Genomic DNA, 19,781 nt, shown 5'->3' with positions numbered 1-19,781 from the left:
AGTAGTACTAGGATGGGTGACCTCCTGTGAAGTCCTTATATTTCACCCACTTTCTTGGGAAGTCCTCGTGATGCACCCATTTTTTTGCAAATGACTCTTTTGACATTACGAGCGACTTGACTTATGGTCCGCAGGTTTATTCGCAAATATGAGTCACGGCGCCGTGGAATTTTATTTGATATTTGAACGAGAACGGGAGGTGCAGTGTGCACACACAAGGAAATAAATGACGGGAGGGGGAAGAAAGGAGAAGGAGTGTATGTATTTGCAATGCGAAATTAAACAGGTGCGATCATACCAACACTAATGCACCGGATCCCATCAGAACTCCGCAGTTAAGTGTGCTTGGGCGAGAGTAGTACTCGTATGGGTGACCTCCTGGGAAGTCCTCGTGTTGCACCAATTTTTTTCCAGACGGATCGTTCGAAGTTACGCGCGACTAGAACTATGGTCTGCTAGTTTATACGCAAATGTGAGTCAAGAAGTAAGGGCATTTTAATCGATATTAGAACGAGAAGGAGAGGTGCAGTATGAACGCACAAGGAAACAAATGATGGGAGGGGGAAAGGAAGGAGAATGAGTGTATGTAATTTCAGCACGAAATGAAACAGGTGCGATCATACCAGCACAAATGCATCAGATCCCATCAGAACTTTGCAATTAAGTGTGCTATGGCGAAAGTAGTACAAGGATGGGTTACCTCCTGGGAAGTTCTTGTGTTGCACCATTTTTTTTTTCAGATGGGTCGTTCGACGTTACGCGCGACTGGAACTATGGATTGCTGGTTTTTATGCAAATGTGAGTCAAGACGCAGGGGCATTTTAATTAATAATGGAACGAGAATGAGAGGTGAAGTATGAACGCACGAGGAAAAAAATGACGGGAGGGGGAAGAAAGGAGAAGGAGTATATGCATTTGCAGCGCGAAATGAAACAGGTGCAATCATACCAGCACTAATGCACCGGATCCCATCAAAACTCCGCAGTTAAGTGTGCTTGGGCGAGAGTAGTACTCGTAGGGGTGACCTCCTGGGAAGTCCTTGTGTCGCACTAATTTTTTTTCAAATGGGTCGTTCGACGTTACTCGCGACTGAAACTACGGTCCGCTGGTTTATACGCAAATATGAGTCAAGACGCAGGGGCATTTTAATGGATATTAAAACGAGAAGGAGAGGTGTAGTGTGAACACACAAGGAAACAAATGATGGGAGGGGGGAGGGAAGGAGAAGGAGTGTATGTATTTTCAGCACGAAATGAAACAGGTGCGATCATACCCGCACAAATGCACCGGATCCTATCAGAATTTCGCAGTTAAATGTGCTATGGCGAAAGTAGTACAAAGATGGGTTACCTCCTGGGAAGTTCTCATGTTGCACCCATTTTTTTTTCAGATGGGTCGTTCGACGTTACGCGCGACTGGAACTATGGTCCATTGGTTTATACGCAAATGTGAGTCAAGATGCAAGGGCATTTTAATTGATATTAGAACGAGAAGGAGAGGTGAAGTGTAAACGCACCAGGAAACAAATAACAGGAGGGGGAAGAAATGAGAAAGAGTGTATGTATTTGCAGCGCGAAATGAAACAGGTTCGATCATACCAGCACTAATGCACCGGATCCCATTAGAACTCCGCAGTTAAGTGTGCTTGGGCGAGAGTAGTACTCGTATGGGTGACCTCCTGGGAAGTCCTCGTGTCGCACCAATTTTTTTTCAGACAGGTCGTTCGACGTTACGAGGGATTGGAACTACGGTCTACTGGTTTATACACAAATGTGAGTTAAGAAGCAGGGGCATTTTAATGGATATTAAAAAGAGAAGGTGAGGTGCAGTGTGAACGCACAAGGAAACAAATGATGGGAGGTGGGGAGGGAAGGAGAAGGAGTTTATGTGTTTTCAGCAAAAAATAAAACAAGTGCGATCATACCAGCACAAATGCAACGGATTCTATTAGAACTCCGCAGTTAAGGGTGCTTGGGCGAGAGTAGTACTAGGATGGGTGACCTCTTGCGAAGTCCTTATATTTCACCCATTTTTTTAGGAAGTCCTCGTATTGCACCTATTTTTTTGCAGATGATTCTTTCGACGTTACGCACGACTTGAATTATGGAACGCAGGTTTATTCGCAAATGTGAGTCACGGCGCCAGGGCATTTTACTTGATATTAGAACGAGAACAGGAGGCGCAGTGCGCACGTACAAGGAATCAAATGACGGGAGGGGGAAGAAAGGAGAAGGATTTTATGTATTTGCCGCGAGAAATAAAGTAGGTGCGATCATACCAGCACTAATGCACCGGATCCCATCAGAACTCCGCACTTAAGTGTGCTTGGGCGAGTGTAGTACTCGGAAGGGTGACCTCCTAGGATGTCCTCGTGTTGCGCCCGTATTTTTTCGGAGGGTTCGTTCGATGTTACAGCGAAAGGAATTATGAACCACTAGTTCATTCGCAAAGAAGAATCACGGTGCCGGGGCATTTTACTTAATATTAGAACGAGAAGGAGAGATACAGAGTGCAAGCACAAGGAAACAAATGACGGGAGTGGGGATGGAAGGAGAAATAGTGTATGAATTTAAAGCGCAGAATGAAACATGAGCGATCATACCAGCACTAATGCAACGGATTCTATCAGAACTCCGCAGTTAAGGGGGCTTGGGCGAGAGTAGTACTAGGATGGGTGACCTCTTGCGAAGTCCTTATATTTCACCCATTTTCTTGGGAAGTCCTCGTATTGCACCTATTTTTTTGCAGATGATTCTTTCGACGTTACGCACGACTTGAATTATGGAACGCAGGTTTATTCGCAAATGTGAGTCACGGCGCCAGGGCATTTTACTTGATATTAGAACGAGAACAGGAGGCGCAGTGCGCACGTACAAGGAATCAAATGACGGGAGGGGGAAGAAAGGAGAAGGATTTTATGTATTTGCCGCGAGAAATAAAGTAGGTGCGATCATACCAGCACTAATGCACCGGATCCCATCAGAACTCCGCACTTAAGTGTGCTTGGGCGAGTGTAGTACTCGGAAGGGTGACCTCCTAGGATGTCCTCGTATTGCGCCCGTATTTTTTCGGAGGGTTCGTTCGACGTTACAGCGAAAGGAATTATGAACCACTAGTTCATTCGCAAAGAAGAATCACGGTGCCGGGGCATTTTACTTAATATTAGAACGAGAAGGAGAGATACAGAGTGCAAGCACAAGGAAACAAATGACGGGAGTGGGGATGGAAGGAGAAAGAGTGTATGAATTTAAAGCGCAGCATGAAACATGAGCGATCATACCAGCACTAATGCAACGGATTCTATCAGAACTCCGCAGTTAAGGGTGCTTGGGCGAGAGTAGTACTAGGATGGGTGACCTCTTGCGAAGTCCTTATATTTCACACATTTTCTTGGGAAGTCCTCGTATTGCACCTATTTTTTTGCAGATGATTCTTTCGACGTTACGCACTACTTGAATTATGGAACGCAGGTTTATTCGCAAATGTGAGTCATGGCGCCAGGGCATTTTACTTGATATTAGAACGAGAACAGGAGGCTCAGTGCGCACGTACAAGGAAACAAATGACGGGAGGGGGAAGAAAGGAGAACGATTTTATGTATTTGCCACGAGAAATAAAGTAGGTGGGATCATACCAGCACTAATGCACCGGATCCCATCAAAACTCCGTAGTTAAGTGTGCTTGGGCGAGAGTAGTACTCGGATGGGTAACCTCCTGGGAAGTCCTCACGTCGCACTAATTTTTTTTTATAAGGGTCGTTCGACGTTACGCGCGACTGGTACTAGGGTCCGCTGGTTTATACGCAAATGTGAGTCAAGAAGCTGGGGCATTTTAATCGATATTAGAACGAGAATGAGAGGTGCAGTGTGAACACACAAGGAAACAAATGATGGGAGGGGGAGGGAAGGAGAAGGAGTGTATGTATTTTAGGCACGAAATAAAATAGGTGCGATCATACCAGCACTAATGCAACAGATTCTATCAGAACTCTGCAGGTAAGGGTGCTTTGGCGAGAGTAGTACTAGGATGGGTTACCTCCTGCGAAGTCCTTATATTTCACCAATTTTCTTGCGAAGTCCTTTTGTTGCACCCATTTTTTTGCAGATGATTCTTTCGATGTTACGAGCGACTTGAATTATGGTCCGTAGGTTTATTCGCAAATGTGAGTCACGGCGCCTTAGACTTTTACTTGATATATTAAGGAGAACGGGAGGTGCAGTGCGCACACACAAGGAAACAAATGACTGGAGGGGGAAGAAAGGAGAAAGAGTTTATGTATTTGCAAAGCGAAATGAAACAGGTGCGATCATACCAGCACTAATGCACCGGATCCCATCAGAACTCCATAATTAAGTGTGCTTGGGCGAGAGTAGTACTCGTATGGGTGACCTCCTGGGAAGTCCTCGTGTCGCACCAATTTTTTTTCAGACGGGTCGCTCGATGTTACGAGCGACTGGAACTACGGTCCGCTTGTTTATACACAAATGTGAGTCAAGAAGCAGAGGCATTTTAATGGATATTAAAACGAGAAGGAGAGGTGCAGTGTGAACGCACAAGGAAACAAATGATGGGAGGGGGGAGGGAAGGAGAAGGAGTGTATGTATTTTCAGCACGAAATGAAACAGGTGCGATCATACCAGCACAAATGCAATGGATTCTATCAGAACTCCGCAATTAAGGGTGCTTGGGCGAGAGTAGTACTAGGATGGGTTACCTCCTGCGAAGTCCTTATATTTCACCCATTTTATTAGGAAGTCCTCGTGTTGCACCCATTTTTTTGCAGATGATTCTTTCGATGTTACGCACGACTTGAATTATGGTCCGTAGGTCTATTTGCAAATGTGAGTCACGGCGCCTTGGAATTTTACTTGATATATTAAGGAGAACGGGAGGTGCAGTGCGCACACACAAGGAAACAAATGACGGGAGGGGGAAGAAAGGAGAAGGAGTGTATGTATTTGCAGCACGAAATTAAACAGGTGCGATCATACCAGCACTAATGCACTTGATCCCATCAGAGCTCCGCAGTTAAGTGTGCTTGGGTGAGAATAGTACTCGGATGGGTGACCTCCTGGGAAGTCCTCGTGTCGCACCAATTTTTTTTCAGACGGGTCGTTCGACGTGACGCGCGACTGGAATTATTGTCCGCTGGTTTATACTCAAATGTGAGTCAAGAAGCAGGGGCATTTTAATCGATATTAGATCGAAAAGGAGAGGTGCAGTATGAACGCACAAAGAAACAAATGATGGGAGGGGGGAGGGAAGGAGAAGGAGTGTATGTATTTTAGGCACGAAATGAAACATGTGCGATCATACCAGCACAAATGCACCGGATCCCATCAGAACTCCGCAATTAAGTATGCTTTGGCAAAAGTAGTACAAGGATGGGTTACATCCTGGGAAGTTCTCGTATTGCACCCTTTTTTTTTTCAGATGGGTCATTCGACATTACGCGCGACTGGAACTATGGTCCGCTGGTTTATACGCAAATGTGAGTCAAGATGCAGGGGCATTTTAATTGATATTAGAACGAGAAGGAGAGGTGAAGTAAAAACGCACCAGAAAACAAATGAAGGGAGGGGGAAGAAATGAGAAGGAGTGTATGTATTTGCAGTGCAAAATGAAACTGTTGCGATCATACCAGCACTAATGCACCGGATCCCATCAGAACTCTGCAGCTAAGTGTGCTTAGGCGAAAGTAGTACTCAGATGGGTGACCTCCTGGGAAGTCCTCGTGTTGCACCCATTCTTTTTCGAATGGGTCGTTCAACGTTACGCGTGAATGGAATTATGAACCGCTGGTTCATTCGCAAAGGTGAGCCACGGTGCTAGGCCATTTTACTTGATATTAGAACGAGAATGAGAGATGTAGAGTGCACACACAAGGAAACAAATGACGGGAGGGGGGATGGAAGGAGAAAGAGTGTATGTATTTGCAGCGCAAAATGAAACATGAGCGATCATACCAGCACTTATGCAACGGATTCTATCAGAACTCTGCAAGTTAAGGGTGCTTGGGCGAGAGTAGTACTAGGATAGGTGACCTCTTACAAAGTCCTTATATTTCACCTATTTTCTTTTGAAGTCCTCGCGTTGCACCCTTTTTTTTGCAATTGATTCTTTTGACATTACGCGCGACTTGAATTTTGGTCCGCAGGTTTATTAGCAAATGTGAGTCACGGTGCCGTGACATTTTACTTGATATTTGAACGAGAACGGGAGGTGCAGTGCGCACGCACAAGGAAACAAATGAAGGGAGGGGTAAGAAATGAGAAGGAGTGTATATATTTGCAGCGCAAAATGAAACATTTGCGATCATACCAGCACTAATGCACCGGATCCCATCAGAACTCTGCAGCTAAGTGTGCTTGGGCGAGAGTAGTACTCAGATGGGTGACCTCCTCGAAAGTCCTCGTGTTGCACCCATTCTTTTTCGAATGGGTCGTTCGACGTTACGCGCGAATAGAATTATGAACCGTTGGTTCATTCGCAAAGGTGAGCCACGGTGCCGGGCCATTTTACTTGATATTAGAACGAGAATGAGAGATGTAGAATGCATGCACAAGGAAATAAATGACGGGAGGGGGGATGGAAGGAGAAAGAGTGTATGTATTTGCAGCGCAGAATGAAACATGAGCGATCATACCAGCACTAATGCAACGGATTCTATCAGAACTCTGCAAGTTAAGGGTGCTTGGGCGAGAGTAGTACTAGGATGGGTGACCTCTTACAAAGTCCTTATATTTCACCCATTTTCTTTTGAAGTCCTCGCGTTGCACCCTTTTTTTTGCAATTGATTCTTTCGAGATTACGCGCGACTTGAATTTTGGTCCGCAGGTTTATTCGCAAATGTGAGTTACGGCGCCGTGACATTTTACTTGATATTTCAATGAGAATGGGAGGTGCAGTGCGCACGCACAAAGAAACAAATGACGGGAGGGGGAAGAAAGGAGAAGGAGTGTATGTATTTACAGCTCGAAATTAAACAGGTGCAATCGTACCAGCACTAATGCACCGGATCCTATCAGAAATCCACAGTTAAGTGTGCTTGGGCGAGAGTAGTACTCGGATTGGTGACATCTTGGAAAGTTCTCGTGTTGCACCTATTTTTTTTCGGATGGGTCGTTCGACGTTATGCGCGAATAGAATTATGAACCGCTAGTTCATTCGCAAAGGTGAGTCACGGTGCTGGGGCATTTTACTTGATATTAGAACTAGAAGGAGAGATACAGAGTGCACGCACAACGAAACAAATGTCGGGAGTGGGGATGGAAGGAGAAAGAGTGCATGTATTTGCAGCGCAGAATGAAACATGAGTGATCATACAAGCACTTATGCAACAGATTCTATCAGAACTCGGCAAGTTAAGGGTGCTTGGGCGAGAGTAGTACTAGGATGGGTGACCTCCTGCGAAGTCCTTATATTTCACCCATATGCTTGGGAAGTTCTCTTGTTGCACCCATTTTTTTTTTCAGATGGTTGGTTCGACGTTACGTGCGACTGGAACTATGGTCCGCTGGTTTATACGCAAATATGAGTCACGGCGCCGTGGCATTTTACTTGATATTTGAACGAGAACGGGAGGTGCAGTGCGCACGCACAAAGAAACAAATGACGGGAGAGGGAAGAAATGAGGAGTGTATGTATTTGCAACGCAAAATTAAACAGGTGCGATCATACCAGCATTAATGCGCCAAATCCCTTCAGAACTTAGCAATTAAGTGTGCTTGGGCGAGAGTAGTACTCGGATGGGTGACCTCCTGGGAAGTCCTCGTGTTGCACCCATTTTTTTTCGAATGGGTCGTTCGACTTTATGCGCGAATGGAATTATGAACCGCTGGTTCATTCGTAAAGGGGAGTCACGGTACCGGGGCATTTTACTTGATATTAGAATGAGAAGGAGAGATGCAGAGTGCACGCACAAGGAAACAAATGACAGGAGGGGGGATAGGAGGAAAAAAAGTGTATGTATTTGCAGCGCAGAATGAAACATGAGCGATCATACTAGCACAATTGCAACGGATTCTATCAGAACTCCATAGTTAAGGGTGGTTGGGCGAGAATAGTACTACGATGGGTGACCTCCTGCAAAGTCCTTATATTTCACCCATTTTCTTTGGAAGTCGTCGTGTTGCACCCATTTTTTTTTCAGATGATTCTTTCGACGTTACGCGCGACTTGAATTATGGTCCGCAGGTTTATTCACAAATGTGAATCACGACGCCGTGGCATTTTACTTGATATTTGAACGAGAACGGGAGGTGCATTGCGCACGCACAAGGAAACAAATGACTGGAGGGGGAAGAAATGAGAAGGAGTGTATGTATGTGCAGCGCGAAATTAAACAGGTGCGATCATACTATTACTAATACACCGGATCCCATCAGATCTCCGCAGTTAAGTGTGCTCGGACGAGAGTAGTACTCGGATGGGTGACCTCCTGGGAAGTCCTCGTGTCGCACCAATTTTTTTTTAGACGGGTCATTCGACGTTACGCGCGACTGGAACTATTTTCCGCTGGTTTATACGCAAATGTGAGTCAAGTAGAATGGGCATTTTAATCGATATTAGAACGAGAAGAAGAGGTGCAGTGTGAACGCACAAGGAAAGAAATGACTGGAAGGGGAAGAAAGGAGAAGGAGTGTATGTATTTGCAGCGCAAAATTAAACAGGTGCGATCATACCAGCACTAATGCACCGGATCCCATCAGAACTCCGCTGTTAAGTGTGTTTGGGCGAGAGTAGTACTCGGATGGGTGACCTCCCGGGAAGTCCTCGTGTTGCACCAATTTTTTTTCGGATGGGTCGTTCGACGTTACGCGCGAATGGAATTATGAACCGCTGGTTCATTCGCTAACGTGAGTCACGGTGCCGGGACATTTTGCTTGATATTAGAACGAGAAGTATAGATGCAGAGTGCACGCACAAGGAAACAAATGACGGGAGGGGGGATGGAAGGAGAAAGAGTTTATGTATTTGCAGAGCAGAATGAAACATGAGCGATCATACCAGCACTAATGCAACAGATTCTATCAGAACTCCGCAAGTTAAGGGTGCTTGGGCGAAGTTATTATATTTCGCCTATTTTTGGGAAATCCTCGTGTTGCACTCATTTTTTTGAAGATAATTTTTTCGACGTTACGCACGACTTGAATTATGGTCCGCAGGTTTATTCGTAAATGTGAGTCACGATGCCGTGACATTTTACTTGATATTTGAACGAGAACGAGAGGTGCAGTGCGCACGCACAAGGAAACAAATGACGGGAGGGAGAAGAAAGGAGAAGTAGTGTATGTATTTGCAGTGCGAAATTAAACAGGTGCGATCACACCATTACAAAAGCACCGGATCCCATCAGAACTCCGCAGTTAAGTTTGCTTGGGCGAGAGTAGTACTCGGATGGGTGACCTTCTGAGAAGTCTTCGTGTCGAAAGAATTTTTTTTCAGACGGGTCGTTGGACGTTACGCGCGACTGGAACTATGGTCCGCTGGTTTATACGCAAATATGAGTCAAGACGCAAGGGCATTTTAATTGATATTAGAACGAGAAGGAGAGGTGAAGTGTGAACGCACCAAGAAACAAATGACGGGAGGGGGAAGAAACGAGAAGGAGTGTATGCATTTGCAGCGCGAAATGAAACAGGTGCGATCATACCAGCACTAATGCCCCGGATCCCATCAAAACTCAGTAGTTATGTGTGCTTGAGCGAGAGTAGAATTCGGATGGGTGACCTCTTGGGAAGTCCTCTTGTCTAACTAATTTTTTTTCAGACAGGTCGTTCGACATTTCGCGCGACTGGAACTATGGTCCACTGGTTTATACGCAAATGTGAGTCAAGACGCAGGGGCATTTTAATTGATATTAGAACGAGAAGGAGAGGTGAAGTGTGAACGCACCAGGAAACAAATGACGGGAGGGGGAAGAAAGGGGAAGGAGTGTATGTATTTGCAACGTGAAATGAAACAGGTGCGATCATACCCGCACTAATGCACCGGATCCCATCAGAACTCCGCAGTCAAGTGTGCTTGGGTGAGAGTAGTACTCGGATGGGTGACCTCCTGGCAATTCCTCGTGTTGCACCCATTTTTTTTCGGATGGGTCATTCGACGTTACGCGGGACTGGAACTATGGTCCACAGGTTTATTCGCAAATGTGAGTCACGGCGCCGTGGCATTTTACTTGATATTTGAACGAGAACAGGAGGTGCAGTGCGCACGCACAAGGAAACAAATGACGGGTGGGGGAAGAAAGAAGAAGGAGTATATATATTTGCAGCGCGAAATTAAACAGGTGCGATCATACCAGCCCTAAAGTACCGGATCCCATCAGAACTCCGCAGTTAAGTGTGCTTGGGCGAGAGTAGTACCCAGATGGGTGACCTTCTAGGAAGTCCTCGTGTTGTACCCATTTTTTTTCGGATGGGTCATTCGACGTTATGCGCGAATGGAATTATCAACCGCTGGTTCATTCGCAAAGGTGAGTCACGGTGCTGGGGCACTTTTCTTAATATTAGAACGAAAAGGAGACATACAGAGTGCACGCACAAGGAAACAATTGACGGGAGCGGGGATGGAAGGAGAAAGAGTGTATGTATTTGCAGCGCAGAATTAAACCTGAGCGATCATACCAGCACTAATGCAACGGATTTTATCAGAACTCCGCAAGTTAAGGGTGCTTGGGCGAGAGTAGTACTAGGATGGGTGTCCTCCTACGAAGTCCTTATATTTCACCAATTTTTTTGGGAAGTTCTCGTGTTGCACCCATTTTTTTTTTCAGATGGGTCGTTCGACGTTACGCACGATTGGAACTATGGTCCGCTGGTTTATACGCAAATGTGAATCATGGCGCCGTGGTATTTTACTTGATATTTGAGCAAAAATGGGAGGTGCAGTGCGCACGCACAAGGAAACAAATGACGAGAGGGGGAAGAAAGGAAAAGGAGTCTATGTATTTATAATGCGAAATGAAACTGATGCGATCATACCAGCACTAATTCACCAGATCTGAACTCCGCAGTTAAGTGTGCTTGGGCGAGAGTAGTACTCGGATGGGTGACCTCCTTAGAAGTCCTCGTGTTGCACCTATTTTTTTCAGATGGATCGTTCAACGTTACGCACGAATGGAATTATGAACCGCTGGTTCATTCGCAAAGGTGAGTCACGGTGTCGGGGCATTTTACTTGATATTAGAACGAGAAGGAGAGATGCAGAGTGCGCGCACAAGGAAACAAATTACGGGAGGGGGGATGGAAGGAGAAATAGTGTATGTATTTGCAGCGCAGAATGAAACATGAGCGATCATACCAGCACTAATGCAACGGATTCTATCAGAACTCCGTGGTTAAGGGTGCTTGGGCAAGCGTAGTACTAGGATGGGTGACCTCCTGCGAAGTTCTTATATTTAGCCCATTTTATTAGAAAGTCCTCGTGTTGCACCAATTTGTTTGCAGATGATTCTTTCGACATTGCGCTCGACTTGAATTATGGTCCGCCGGTTTATTCGCAAATATGAGTCACGGCGCTGTGGCATTTTACTTGATATTAGAACGAGAACGGGAGGTGCAGTGCGCACGCACAAGGAAACAAATGATGGGAGGGGGAAGAAAGGAGAAGGAGTGTATGTATTTGCAGCACGAAATGAAACAGGTGGGATCATACCAGCACTAATGCACCGGTTCCCATCAGAACTCTGCAGTGAAGTGTGCTTGGGCGAGAATAGTACTCGGATTGGTGATCTCCTGGGAAGTCCTCGTGTTGCACCCATTTTCTTTCCAATGGATCGTTCGACGTTACGCTCGAATGGAATTATGAACAGCTAGTTCATTCGCAAAGGTGAGTCATGGTGCCCGAACATTTTACTTGATATTAGAACGAGAAGGAGAGATGCAGAGTGCACGCACGAGGAATCAAATGATGGGAGGGGGGATGGATGGAGAAATAGTGTATGTATTTACAGCGCAGAATGAAACATGAGCGATCATACCAGCACTAATGCAACAGATTCTATCAGAACTCCGCGGTTAAGGGTGCTTGGGCAAGAGTAGTACTAGGATGGGTTACCTCCTGCGAAGTCCTTATATTTCACCCATTTTCTTGGGAAGTCCTCGTGTTGCACCCATTTTTTTGCAATTAATTCTTTTGACGTTATGTGCGACTTGATATATGGTCCGCAGATTTATTCACAAATGTGAGTTACGGTACCATGCCATTTTACTTGATATTAGAACGAGAACGGGAGGTGCAGTACGCACACACAAGGAATCAAATGATGGGAGGGCGAAGAAAGGAGAAGGAGTGTATGTATTTGCAGCGTAAAATTAAACTGGTGTGATCGTACCAGCATTAATGCACCGGATCCCATCAAAACTCAGCAGTTAAGTGTGCTTGGGCGAGAGTAGTACTCGGATGGGTGACCTCTTGGGAAGTTCTCTTGTCGAACCAATTTTTTTTCAGACGGGTCGTTCGACGTTACGCGCGACTAGAACTATGGTCCGCTGGTTTATACGCAAATACGAGTGAAGATGCAGGGGCATTTTAATTGATATTAGAACGAGAAGGAGAGGTGCAGTGCGCACGCATAATGATGGGAGGGGGAAGAAAGGAGAAGGATTGCATGTATTTGCAGCGCGAAATTAAACAGGTGCGATCATACAAGCACTAATGCACCGGATCCCATCAGAACTATGCAGTTAAGTGTGCTTGGGCGAGAGTAGTACTCGGATGGGTGACCTCCTACGAAGTCCTCGTGTTGTACCCATTATTTTTCAGATGGGTCGTTCTACGTTACGCACGAATGGAATTATGAACCGCTGGTTCAGTCGCAAAGATGAGTCACGGTGCTGGGGCATTTTACTTGATATTAGAACGAGAAGGAGAGATGCAGAGTGAACGCACAAGGAAACAAATGACAGGAGGGGGGATGGAAGGAGAAAGAGTATATGTATTTGCAGCGCAGAACGAAACATGCGAGATCATACCAGAACTAATGCAACGGATTGTAACAGAACTCCGCAAGTTAAGGGTTCTAGGGCGAGAGTAGTACTAGGATGGGTGACCTCCTGCGAAGTCCTTATATTTCACCCATTTTCTGGGGAAGTTCTCGTGTTGCACCCATTTTTTTGCAGATGATTCTTTTGACGTTGCGCGCGACTTGAATTATGGTCCGCAGGTTTATTCGCAAATGTGAGTCACGGCGCCGTGGCATTTTACTTGATATTTGAACGAGAACGGGAGGTGCAGTGCGCACGCACAAGGAAACAAATGACGGGAGGGAGAAGAAAGGAGGAGTGTATGTATTTGTAGCGCGAAATTAAACAGGGATCATACCAGCCCTAAAGCACCGGATCCCATCAGAACTCCGCAGTTAAGTGTGCTTGGGCAAGAGTAGTACTCAGATTGGTGACCTTCTAGGAAGTCCTCGTGTTGCACCCATTTTTTTCGGATGGGTCGTTCGACGTTACGCGCGAATAGAATTATGAACCGCTGGTTCATTCGCAAAAGTGAGTCACGGTGCCGGGGCATTTTTCTTGATATTATAACAAGAATGAGAGATGCAGAGTGCACGCACAAGGAAACAATTGACGGGTGGGGGGATGGAAGGAGAAAGAGTGTATGTATTTGCAGCGCAGAATTAAACACGAGCGATCATACCAGCACTAATGCAACGGATTTTATCAGAACTCCGCAAGTTATGGGTGCTTGGGCGAGAGTAGTACTAGAATGGGTGACCTCCTGCGAAGTCCTTATATTTCACCCATTTTCTTGGGAAGTTCTCGTGTTGCACCCATTTTTTTTTCAGATAGGTCGTTCGACGTTATGCGCGACTGGAACTATGGTCCGCTGGTTTATACGTAAATGTGAGTCACGGCGCCGTGACATTTTACTTTATATTTGAGCAAAAATGGGAGGTGCAGTGCACACGCACAAGGAAACAAATGACGGGATGGGGAAGAAAGGAAAAGGAGTGTCTGTATTTGCAATGCGAAATGAAACAGGTGCGATCATACCAGCACTAATGCACCGGATCTGAACTCTGCAGTTAAGTGTGCTTGGGCGAGAGTAGTACTCGGGTGGGTGACCTCCTGGGAACTCCTCGTGTTGCACCCATCTTTTTCAGATGGGTCGTTCAACGTTACGCGCAAATGGAATTATGAACTGTTGGTTCATTCGCAAAGGTGAGTCATGGTGTCGGGGCATTTTACTTGATATTAGAACGATAATGAGAGATACAGATTGCACGCACAAGGAAACAAATTACGGGAAGGGGGATGGAAAGAGAAAGAGTGCATGTATTTGCAGCGTAGAATGAAACATGAGCGATCATACCAGCACTAACACAACGGATTCTATTAGATCTCCGCTGTTAAGGATTCTTGGGCGAGCGTAGTACTAGGATGGGTGACCTCCTGCAAAGTCCTTATATTTCACCGATTTTATTAGCAAGTCCTTGTTTTGCACCCATTTTTTTGCAAATGATTCTTTCGACGTTATGCGCGACTTGAATTATGGTCCGTCGGTTTATTCACAAATGTGAGTCACGGCACCGTGGCATTTTACTTGGTATTAGAACGAGAACGGGAGGTGCAGTGCGCACGCACAAGGAAACAAATAACGGGAGGGGGAAGAAAGGAGAAGGAGTGTATGTATTTGCAGCGCGAAATGAAACAGGTGCGATCATACCAGCACTAATGCACCGGTTCCCATCAGAACTCCGTAGTGAAGTGTGCTTGGGCGAGAGTAGTACTCGGATTGGTGATCTCCTGGGAAGTCCTCGTGTTGCACCCATTTTCTTTCTGATGGATCGTTCGACGTTACGCGCGAATGGAATTATGAACAGCTGGTTCATTCGCAAAGGTGAGTCACGGTGCCCGGACATTTTACTTGATATTAGAACGAGAATGAGAGATGCAGAGTGCACGCACAAGGAACCAAATGACGGGAGGGGGGATGGAAGGAGAAAGAGTGTATGTATTTGCAGCGCAGAATGAAACATGAGCGATCATACCAGCACTAATGCAACTGATTCTATCAGAACTCCGCGGTTAAGGGTGCTTGGGCGAGAGTAGTACTAGGATGGGTGACCTCCTGCGAAGTCCTTATATTTCACCCATTTTCTTGGGAAGTCCTCTTGTTGCACCCGTTTTTTTGCAATTGATTCTTTCGACGTTACGCGCGACTTGATATATGGTCCGCAGGTTTATTCACAAATGTGAGTCACGGCACCGTGGCATTTTACTTGATATTAGAACGAGAACGAGAGGTGCAGTGCGCAGGCACAAGGAATCAAATGACGAGAGGGGGAAGAAAGGAGAAGGAGTGTATGTATTTGCAGCGCAAAATTAAACAGGTGCGATCATACCAGCACTAATGCACCGGATCCCATCAGAATTCCGCAGTTAAGTGTGCTTGGGCGACAGTAGTACTCGGATGGGTGACCTCCTTGGAAGTCCTCGTGTCACACCTATTTTTTTTAAGACGGGTCGTTCAAGGTTACGCGCGACTAGAACTATGGTCCGCTTGTTTATACGCAAATGTGAGTCAAGAAGGAGGGGCATTTTAATCGACATTAGAACGAGAAGGAGAGGTGCAGTGTGAACGCACAAGGAAACAAATGATGGGAGGGGGGAGGGAAGGAGAAGGACTGTATGTATTTTCAACACGAAATGAAACAGGTGCGATCATACCAGCACAAATGCACCGGATCCCATCAGAACTCCGCAGTTAAGTGTGCTTTGGCAATAGTAGTACAAGGATGGGTTACCTCCTGGAAAGTTCCCGTGTTGCACCCATTTTTTTTTTCAGATGGGTCGTTCGACGTTACACGCGAGTGGAACTATGGTCTGCTGGTTTATACACAAATGTGAGTCAAGACGCAGGGGCATTTTAATTGATATTAAAACGAGAAGAAGAGGTGAAGTGTGAACGCACCAGGAAACAAATGACGGGAGGGGGAAGAAAGGATAAGGAGTGTATGTATTTGAAGCGCGAAATGAAACTGGTGCGATCATACCAGCACAAATGCATCGGATGTGTGACTTCCTAGGAAGTCCTCGTGTTGCACCCATCTTTTTCAGATGGGTCGTTCGACGTTACGCGCAAATGGAATTATGAACCGCTGGTTCATTTGCAAAGGTGAGTCACGGTACCGGGGCATTTTACTTGATATTAGAACGAAAATGAGAGATGCAGTGCGCACGCACAAGGAAACAAATGATGGGAGGGGGGATGGAAGGAGAAAGAGTGTATGTATTTGCAGCGCAGAATGAAACGTGAGGGATCATACCAGTACTAATGCAACAGATTCTATCAGAACTCCGCAGTTACAGGTGCTAGGGTGAGAGTTGAACTAGGATGGGTGACCTCCTGCGAAGTCCTCGTGTTGCACCTATTTTTTTGCAGATGATTCTTTCGATGCTACGCGCGACTTGAATTATTGTTCGCAGGTTTATTCGCAAATGTGAGTCACGCCGCCGTGACATTTTACTTGATATTTGAACGAGAACGAGAGGTGCAGTGCGCACGCACAAGGAAACAAATGACGGGAGGGGGAAGAAAGGAGAAGGAGTGTATGTATTTGTAGGGCGAAATTAAAAAGGTGCGATCATACCAGCCCTAAAGCACCGGATCCCATCAGAACTCCGTAGTTAAATGTGCTTACGCAAGAGTAGTACTAGGATGGGTGACCTCCTAGGAAGTCCTCGTGTGGCACCAATTTTTTTTCAGATTGGTCGTTCGACGTTACGCGCGACAGGAGCTATGGTTCGCTGGTTTATACGCAAATGTGAGTCAAGAAGGAGGGGCATTTTAATCGATATTAGAACAAGAATGAGAGGTGCAGTGTGAACGCACAAGGAAACAAATGATGGGAGGGGGGAGGGAAGGAGAAGGAGTGTTTGTATTTTCAGCACGAAATGAAACAGGTGCGATCATACCAGCACAAATGCAACGGATCCCATCAGAACTACGCAATTAAGTGTACTTTGGTGAAAGTAGTACAAGGATGGGTTGCCTCCTGGGAAGTTCTCGTGTTGCACCCATTTTTTTTCAGATGGGTCACTCGACGTTACGCACGACTGGAACTATTGTCCGCTGGTTTATACGCAAATGTGAGTCAAGACGCAGTGGCATTTTAATTGATATTAGAACAAGAAGGAGAGGTGAAGTGTGAACGCACCAAAAAACAAATGATGGGAGGGGGAAGAAAGGAGAAGGAGTGTATCTATTTCCATAGCAAAATGAAACAGGTGCGATCATACCAGCACTAATGCACCGGATCCCATCAGAACTCAACAGTTAAGTGTGCTTTGGTGAAAGTAGTACAAGGATGGGTTGCCTCCTGGGAAGTTTTCGTGTTGCACCCAATTTTTTTTTCAGACGAGTCGTTCGATGTTACGCGCGGCTGGAACTATGGTCTGCTGGTTTATACGCAAATGTGAGTCAAGAAGCAAGGGCATTTTAATCGATATTAGAACGAGTAGGAGTGGTGCAGCGTGAACGCACAAGGAAACAAATGATGGGAGGGGGGAGGGAAGGAGAAGGAGTGTTTGTATTTTCAGCACGAAATGAAACAGGTGCGATCATACCAGCACAAATGCACTCGATCCCATCAGAACTCCGCAGTTAAGTGTGCTTTGGTGAAAGTAGTACAAGGATGGGTTGCCTCCTGGGAAGTTCTCGTGTTGCACCCATTTTTTTTTTCAGATGGGTCACTCGACGTTAAGCACGACTGAAACTATGGTCCGCTGGTTTATACGCAAATGTGAGTCAAGACACAGTGGCATTTTAATTGATATTAGAACGAGAAGGAGAGGTGAAGTGTGAACGCACCAGGAAACAAATGATGGGAGGGGGAAGAAAGGAGAAGGAGTGTATCTATTTCCATAGCAAAATGAAACAGGTGCGATCATACCAGCACTAATGCACCGGATCCCATCAGAACTCAGCAGTTAAGTGTGCTTTGGTGAAAGTAGTACAAGGATGGGTTACCTCCTGGGAAGTTCTCGTGTTGCACCCAATTTTTTTTCAGACGAGTCGTTCGACATTACGCGCGGCTGGAACTATGGTCCGTTGGTTTATACGCAAATGTGAGTCAAGAAGCAGGGGCATTTTAATCGATATTAGAACGAGTAGGAGTGGCGCAGTGTGAACGCACAAGGAAACAAATGACGGGAGGGGGGAGGAAAGGAGAAAGAGTGTATGTATTTGTAGCACGAAATGAAACAGGTGCGATCATATCGGCACAAATGCACCGGATCCCATCAGAACTCCGCAGTTAAGTGTGCTTTCGTGAAAGTAGTACAAATGTGGGTTACCTCCTGAGAAGTTCTCGTGTTGCACCCCTTTTTTTTCTGATGGGTCGTTCGACGTTACGCGCGACTGGAACTATGGTCCACTGGTTTACACACAAATGTGAGTCAAGACGCAGGGGCATTTTAATTGATATTAGAACGAGAAGTAGAGGTGAAGTGTGAACGAACCAGGAAATAAATGACGGGAGGGGGAAGAAAGGAGAAGGAGTGTATGAATTTGCATCGCAAAATGACAGGTGCAATCATACCAGCACTAATGCACCGGATCCCATCAGAACTCCGCAGTTAAGTGTGCTTGGGCGAGAATTGTACTCGGATGGGTGACCTCTTGGGAAGTCCTCGTGTTGCACCCATATTTTTTCAAATGGGTCGTTCGACGTTACGTGCGAATGGAATTATGAACTGCTGATTCATTTGCAAAGATGAGTCACGGTGCCAGGGCACTTTACTTGATATTAGAACGAGAAGGAGAGATGCAGAGTGCACGCACAAGGAAACAAATGACGGGAGGGGGGATGGAACGAGAAAGAGTGTATGTATTTGCAGCGCAGAATGAAACATGAGAGATCATACCAGCACTAATGCAACGGATTCAGTCAGAACACTGCAAGTTAAGGGTACTTGGGCGAGAGTAGTACTAGGATGGGTGACCTCCTGTGAAGTCCTTATATTTCACCCATTTTCTTGGGAAGTCTTTGTTTTTCACCAATTTTCTTGCAGATGATTCTTTCGACGTTACGCGCGACTTGAATTATGGTCCGCCGGTTTATTCGCAAATGTGAGTCACGGCGCCGTGGTATTCTCTTGATATTAGAACGAGAACGGGAGGTGTAGTGCGCACGCACAAGGAAACAAATGACGGGAGGGGGAAGAAAGAATATGGAGTGTATGTATTTGCAGCGCGAAATGAAATAGGTGCGATCATACCAGCACTAATGCACCGGATCCCTTCAGAACTCCACAGTTAAGTGTGCTTGGGCGAGAGTAGTACTCGGATGGGTGACCTCCTACGAAGTCGTCGTGTTGCACCCATTTTTTTTCAGATGGGTCGTTCGACGTTACGCGTGAATGGAATTATGAACTTCTGGTTCATTCGCAAATGTTAGTCACGGTGCCGGGGCATTTTATTTGATGTTAGAACGAGAAGGAGTCATGCAGAGTGCACGAACAAGGAAACAAATGACGGGAGGGTGGATGGAAAGAGAAAGAGTGTATGTATTTGCAGCGCAGAATGAAACATGAGCGATCATACCAGCACTAATGCAACGGATTCTATCAAAAGTTTACGAGTTAAGGGTGCTAGGGCGAGAGTAGTATTAGGATGGGTGACCTCCTGTGAAGTCCTTATATTTCACCCATTTTCTTGGGAAGTCCTCGTGTTGAACCCATTTTTTTACAGAAGATTCTTTCGACGTTACGCGCGGCTTGAATAATGGTCTGCAGGTTTTTTCGCAAATGTGAGTAACGGCGCCG

At 45.9% G+C, this 19,781-nt stretch overlaps 2 non-coding genes and 35 pseudogenes across 2 annotated transcripts; all 37 read left to right on the top strand.

Moving 5' to 3' along the window:
* Positions 1-284: 284 nt before the first annotated feature.
* On the top strand, positions 285-403 carry LOC148242040 (5S ribosomal RNA). Its single transcript, XR_015815476.1, has one exon. It is a non-coding gene; the product is annotated as a 5S ribosomal RNA (ribosomal RNA).
* A 206-nt stretch (positions 404-609) lies between these two features.
* Positions 610-728, top strand: LOC148242039 (5S ribosomal RNA; annotated as a pseudogene).
* Positions 729-934: 206 nt separating this feature from the next.
* LOC148242038 (5S ribosomal RNA) lies at positions 935-1,053 on the top strand (annotated as a pseudogene).
* A 206-nt stretch (positions 1,054-1,259) lies between these two features.
* LOC148242037 (5S ribosomal RNA) lies at positions 1,260-1,378 on the top strand (annotated as a pseudogene).
* Positions 1,379-1,584: 206 nt separating this feature from the next.
* Positions 1,585-1,703, top strand: LOC148242036 (5S ribosomal RNA; annotated as a pseudogene).
* A 207-nt stretch (positions 1,704-1,910) lies between these two features.
* Positions 1,911-2,029, top strand: LOC148242035 (5S ribosomal RNA; annotated as a pseudogene).
* A 235-nt stretch (positions 2,030-2,264) lies between these two features.
* On the top strand, positions 2,265-2,383 carry LOC148242034 (5S ribosomal RNA; annotated as a pseudogene).
* Positions 2,384-2,942: 559 nt separating this feature from the next.
* LOC148242033 (5S ribosomal RNA) lies at positions 2,943-3,061 on the top strand (annotated as a pseudogene).
* A 205-nt stretch (positions 3,062-3,266) lies between these two features.
* Positions 3,267-3,385, top strand: LOC148242032 (5S ribosomal RNA; annotated as a pseudogene).
* A 235-nt stretch (positions 3,386-3,620) lies between these two features.
* Positions 3,621-3,739, top strand: LOC148242031 (5S ribosomal RNA; annotated as a pseudogene).
* A 559-nt stretch (positions 3,740-4,298) lies between these two features.
* Positions 4,299-4,417, top strand: LOC148242030 (5S ribosomal RNA; annotated as a pseudogene).
* Positions 4,418-4,977: 560 nt separating this feature from the next.
* On the top strand, positions 4,978-5,096 carry LOC148242029 (5S ribosomal RNA; annotated as a pseudogene).
* A 206-nt stretch (positions 5,097-5,302) lies between these two features.
* On the top strand, positions 5,303-5,421 carry LOC148242028 (5S ribosomal RNA; annotated as a pseudogene).
* A 206-nt stretch (positions 5,422-5,627) lies between these two features.
* LOC148242027 (5S ribosomal RNA) lies at positions 5,628-5,746 on the top strand (annotated as a pseudogene).
* A 561-nt stretch (positions 5,747-6,307) lies between these two features.
* LOC148242026 (5S ribosomal RNA) lies at positions 6,308-6,426 on the top strand (annotated as a pseudogene).
* A 561-nt stretch (positions 6,427-6,987) lies between these two features.
* Positions 6,988-7,106, top strand: LOC148242025 (5S ribosomal RNA; annotated as a pseudogene).
* A 560-nt stretch (positions 7,107-7,666) lies between these two features.
* Positions 7,667-7,785, top strand: LOC148242024 (5S ribosomal RNA; annotated as a pseudogene).
* A 561-nt stretch (positions 7,786-8,346) lies between these two features.
* LOC148242023 (5S ribosomal RNA) lies at positions 8,347-8,465 on the top strand (annotated as a pseudogene).
* A 205-nt stretch (positions 8,466-8,670) lies between these two features.
* Positions 8,671-8,789, top strand: LOC148242022 (5S ribosomal RNA; annotated as a pseudogene).
* Positions 8,790-9,317: 528 nt separating this feature from the next.
* Positions 9,318-9,436, top strand: LOC148242021 (5S ribosomal RNA; annotated as a pseudogene).
* Positions 9,437-9,965: 529 nt separating this feature from the next.
* LOC148242020 (5S ribosomal RNA) lies at positions 9,966-10,084 on the top strand (annotated as a pseudogene).
* Positions 10,085-10,289: 205 nt separating this feature from the next.
* Positions 10,290-10,408, top strand: LOC148242019 (5S ribosomal RNA; annotated as a pseudogene).
* A 563-nt stretch (positions 10,409-10,971) lies between these two features.
* LOC148242018 (5S ribosomal RNA) lies at positions 10,972-11,085 on the top strand (annotated as a pseudogene).
* Positions 11,086-11,644: 559 nt separating this feature from the next.
* LOC148242017 (5S ribosomal RNA) lies at positions 11,645-11,763 on the top strand (annotated as a pseudogene).
* Positions 11,764-12,323: 560 nt separating this feature from the next.
* On the top strand, positions 12,324-12,442 carry LOC148242016 (5S ribosomal RNA; annotated as a pseudogene).
* Positions 12,443-12,638: 196 nt separating this feature from the next.
* On the top strand, positions 12,639-12,757 carry LOC148242015 (5S ribosomal RNA; annotated as a pseudogene).
* A 1,235-nt stretch (positions 12,758-13,992) lies between these two features.
* LOC148242014 (5S ribosomal RNA) lies at positions 13,993-14,106 on the top strand (annotated as a pseudogene).
* Positions 14,107-14,665: 559 nt separating this feature from the next.
* LOC148242013 (5S ribosomal RNA) lies at positions 14,666-14,784 on the top strand (annotated as a pseudogene).
* Positions 14,785-15,344: 560 nt separating this feature from the next.
* On the top strand, positions 15,345-15,463 carry LOC148242012 (5S ribosomal RNA; annotated as a pseudogene).
* A 206-nt stretch (positions 15,464-15,669) lies between these two features.
* On the top strand, positions 15,670-15,788 carry LOC148242011 (5S ribosomal RNA; annotated as a pseudogene).
* An 804-nt stretch (positions 15,789-16,592) lies between these two features.
* LOC148242010 (5S ribosomal RNA) lies at positions 16,593-16,711 on the top strand (annotated as a pseudogene).
* Positions 16,712-17,241: 530 nt separating this feature from the next.
* LOC148242009 (5S ribosomal RNA) lies at positions 17,242-17,360 on the top strand (annotated as a pseudogene).
* Positions 17,361-17,568: 208 nt separating this feature from the next.
* LOC148242008 (5S ribosomal RNA) lies at positions 17,569-17,687 on the top strand (annotated as a pseudogene).
* A 207-nt stretch (positions 17,688-17,894) lies between these two features.
* On the top strand, positions 17,895-18,013 carry LOC148242007 (5S ribosomal RNA; annotated as a pseudogene).
* Positions 18,014-18,220: 207 nt separating this feature from the next.
* Positions 18,221-18,339, top strand: LOC148242006 (5S ribosomal RNA; annotated as a pseudogene).
* Positions 18,340-18,542: 203 nt separating this feature from the next.
* On the top strand, positions 18,543-18,661 carry LOC148242005 (5S ribosomal RNA). The gene has a single exon (XR_015815065.1). It is a non-coding gene; the product is annotated as a 5S ribosomal RNA (ribosomal RNA).
* Positions 18,662-19,221: 560 nt separating this feature from the next.
* Positions 19,222-19,340, top strand: LOC148242004 (5S ribosomal RNA; annotated as a pseudogene).
* The last annotated feature ends 441 nt before the right edge of the window (positions 19,341-19,781 follow it).

The sequence above is a fragment of the Carica papaya genome, chromosome 8 (assembly GCF_054855325.1).
Source record: "Carica papaya isolate Zhongbai chromosome 8, ASM5485532v1, whole genome shotgun sequence".
NCBI classification, from domain to species: Eukaryota; Viridiplantae; Streptophyta; class Magnoliopsida; order Brassicales; family Caricaceae; genus Carica; species Carica papaya.
The sequence above is the reverse complement of the archived record's forward strand: the minus strand, read 5'-3'. Positions and strand labels throughout refer to the sequence as shown.